The sequence below is a fragment of the Bos grunniens genome, chromosome 7 (assembly GCF_055505025.1).
Source record: "Bos grunniens cultivar Pamir isolate PY7600 chromosome 7, Bosgru_T2T1.0, whole genome shotgun sequence".
In the NCBI taxonomy this organism is placed as follows: Eukaryota; Metazoa; Chordata; class Mammalia; order Artiodactyla; family Bovidae; genus Bos; species Bos grunniens.
The window spans coordinates 41,378,056-41,382,588 of record NC_141171.1 but is presented as its reverse complement, the minus strand read 5'-3'; positions in this window follow the sequence as shown (position 1 = coordinate 41,382,588).

Below are 4,533 nucleotides of genomic sequence, written 5' to 3'. Positions count from 1 at the left end.
ACAAATGCTAACAAATATGAAAGGGGAGATTAACAATATCACAATAATAGTGGGAGACTTTAATACCCCACTCACACCTATGGATAGATCAACTAAACAGAAAATTAACAAAGAAACACAAACTTTAAATGATACAATAGACCAGTTAGACCTATTTGATATCTATAGGACATTTCACCCAAAAACAATGAATTTCACCTTTTTCTCAAGTGCGCATGAAACCTTCTCCAGGATAGATCACATCCTGGGCCATAAAGCTAGCCTTGGTAAATTCAAAAAAATTGAAATAATTCCAAGCATCTTTTCTGACCACAATTCAGTAAGATTAGATGTCAATTACAGGAGAAAAACTATTAAAAATTCCAACATATGGAGGCTGAACAACACGTTGCTGAATAACCAACAAATCACAGGAGAAATCAAAAAAGAAATCAAAATATTCATAGAAACAAATGAAAATGAAAACACAACAACCCAAAACCTATGGGACACTCTAAAAGCAATGCTAAGGGGAAAGTTCATAGCAATACAGGCATACCTCAAGAAACAAGAAAAAAGTCAAATGAATAACCTAACTCTACACCTAAAGCAACTAGAAAAGGAAGAAATGAAGAACCCCAGGATTAGTAGAAGGAAAGAAATCTTAAAAATTAGGGCAGAAATAAATTCAAAAGAAACAAAGGAGACCATAGCAAATATCAACAAAGCCAAAAGCTGATTCTTTGAAAGGATAAATAAAACTGACAAACCATTAGCCAGACTTATCAAGAAACAAAGGGAGAAAAATCAAATCAATAAAATTAGAAATGAAAATGGAGGAATCACAACAGACAACACACAAATACAAAGGATCATAAGAAATTAAGATCAGAAATTATATGCCAATAAAATGGACAACATGGAAGAAATGGACAAATTATTAGAAAAGTACAACTTTCCAATACTGAACAAGGAAGAAATATAAAATCTTTACAGACCCATCACAAGCACGGAAATTGAAACTGTAATCAGAAATATTCCAGCAAACAAAAGCCCAGGTCCAGATGGCTTCACAGCTGAATTCTACCAAAAATATAGAGAAGAGCTGACACCTATCCTACTAAACCTCTTCCAGAAACTTGCAGAGGAAGGTAAACTTCCAAACTCATTCCATGAGGCCACCATCACCCTAATACCAAAACCTGACAAAGATGCCACAAAAAAACTACAGGCCAATATCACTGATGAGCATAGATGCAAAAATCCTTAACAAAATTCTAGCAATCAGAATCCAACAACACATTAAAAAGATCATACCATGACCAAGTGGGCTTTATCCCAGGGCTGCAAGGATTCTTCAATATTTGCAAATCAATCAGTGTAATAAAACACATTAACAAATTGAAAAATAAAAGCCATATGATTATCTCAATAGATGCAGAGAAAGTCTTTGATAAAATTCAACATCCATTTATGATAAAAACTCTCCAGAAAGCAGGAATAGAAGGAACATACTTCAACATAATAAAAGCTATGTATGACAAACCCACAGCAAACATTATCCTCAATGGTGAAAAATTGAAAGCATTTCCCCTAAAGTCAGGAACAAGACAAGGGTGCCCACTCTCAACACTACTATTCAATATAGTTTTGGAAATTTTGGCCACAGCAATCAGTGCAGAAAAAATAAATAAAAGGAATCCAAATTGGAAAAGAAGAAGTAAAACTTTCACTGTTTGCAGATGACATGATCCTCTACATAGAAAACCCTAAAGACTCCACCAGAAAATTACTAGAGCTAATCAATGAATATAGTAAAGTTGCAGGATATAAAATCAACACACAGAAATCCCTTGCATTCCTGTACACAAATAATGAGAAAATAGAGAAATTAAGGAAACAATTCCATTCACCATTGCAACGGAAAGAATAAAATACTTAGGAATATATCTACCTAAAGAAACTAAAGACCTATATATAGAAAACTATAAAACACTGATGAAAGAAATCAAAGAGGACACTAATAGATGGAGAAATATACCATGTTCATGGATCAGAAGAATCAATATAGTGAAAATGAGTATACTACCCAAAGCAATGTATAGATTCAATGCAATCCCTATCAATCTACCAACAGTATTTTTCACAGAGCTAGAACAAATAATTTCACAATTTGTATGGAAATACAAAAAACCTCGAATAGCCAAAGCAATCTTGAGAAAGAAGAATGGAACTGGAGGAATCAACCTGCCTGCCTTCAGGCTTTACTACAAAGCCACAGTCATCAAGACAGTATGGTACTGGCACAAAGACAGAAATATAGATCAATGGAACAAAATAGAAAGCCCAGAGATAAATCCACGCACCTATGGACACCTTATCTTTGACAAAGGAGGCAAGAATATATAATGGAGAAAAGACAATCTCTTTAACAAGTGGTGCTGGGAAAACTGGTCAATCACTTGTAAAAGAATGAAAATAGAACACTTTCTAACACCATACACAAAAATAAACTCAAAATGGATTAAAGACCTAAACATAAGACCAGAAACTATAAAACTCTTCGAGGAGAACATAGGCAAAACACTCTCTGACATAAATCACAGCAGGATCCTCTATGACCCACCTCCCAGAATATTGCAAATATTAGCAAAAATAAACAAACGGGATCTAATTAAAATTAACAGCTTCTGCACAACAAAAGAAACTATCAGATCAGATCAGTCCCTCAGATCAGTCCAACTCTTTGCAACCCCATGAATCGCAGCACGCCAGGCCTCCCTGTCCATCACCAACTCCCAGAGTTCACTCAGACTCACGTCCATCAAGTCAATGATGCCATCCAGCCATCTCATCCTCTGTCATCCCCTTCTCCTCCTGCCCCCAATCCCTCCCAGCATCAGAGTCTTTTCCAATGAGTTAACTCTTTGCAAGAAACTATAAGCAAGGTGAAAAGACAGCCTTCAGAATGGGAGAAAATAATAGCAAACGAAGCAACTGACAAACAACTAATCTCAAAAATATTCAAGCAACTCCTGCAGCTCAATTCCAGAAAAATAAACGACCCAATCTAAACATAGGCCAAAGAACTAAATAGACATTTCTCCAAAGAAGACATACAGATGGCTAACAAACACATGAAAAGATGCTCAACATCACTCATTATCAGAGAAATGCAAATCAAAACCACAATGAGCTACCATTTCTCGCCAGTCAGAATGGCTGCGATCCAAAAGTCTACAAGCAATAAATGCTGGAGAAGATATGGAGAAAAGGAACCCTCTTACACTGTTGGTGGCAATGCGAACTAGTCCAGCCACTATGGAGAACAGTGTGGAGATTCCTTAAAAAACTGGAAATAGAACTGCCATACGACCCAGCAATCCCACTGCTGGGCATACACACTGAGGAAACCAGAATTGAAAGAGACACGTGTACCTCAATGTTCATCACAGCACTGTTTATAATAGCCAGGACATGGAAGCAACCAAATGTCCATCAGCAGATGAATGGATAAGAAAGGCATGGTACATATACACAATGGATTATTACTCAGCCATTAAAAAGAATACATTTGAATCAGTTCTAATGAGGTAGATGAAACTGGAGCCTATTATACAGAGTGAAGTAAGCCAGAAAGAAAAATACCAATACAGTATACTAACACATATATATGGAATTTAGAAAGATGGTAACGATAACCTTGTATACGAGACAGCAAAAGAGACACAGATGTATAGAACAGTATTTTGGACTCTGTGGGAGAGGGAGTGGGGGGATGACTTTGGAGAATGGCATTAAAATATGTATAATATCATATAAGAAATGAATCGCCAGTCCAGGTTTGATGCAGGATACAAGAAGCTTGGGGCTGGTGCACTGGGATGACCCAGAGGGATGGTATGGGGAGGGAGGTGGGAGGGGGATTCAGGATTGGGAACACGTGTACACCCGTGGCAGATTCATGTTGATGTATGGCAAAACCAATACAATATTGTAAAGTAAAAAAAAAAATAATAAATAGAAAAATATATATATATAATATTTTTGGTTATATAATTTTATTTTTTTAATCTCTCTCTTACATATGAAGCAAACTTAAAAGCTTTCTAATTGTTCCTTATAATTTATAGCTATCTAAGTCAACTCAGTAGCAAACTACATAATTTACAATTATATAGATCCATTGTCAAATAACACGTGCTTCATTTGTAGTGAAGATTACTTGTGACACATTATTCCCATTTCCTCCCTCTCAACCTTTTTATTTGTCTAAGAAAGTTCTTACTCTAGATGGATCATTTTTATGTCACCATTTAAGATATTTCTCTTCTTTCTTACTTTAATGCTTTCTGATAGTAAATACACCAAAATGTTTATCCTTGTTCTCCTGATGATAAATTTTTTGCTTGTTTTGGTTTTAGTCTCTGTCTGTCAGCTTTCAAAAAGTTTCTGTTATCCTTATCTCTCTGTCATTTAGATACAATATGCTTAGATGATAGTTTGTTGGTATTTGTTCTCCTATGGATAGTTTGGAGAGTCTTCTCCAACACC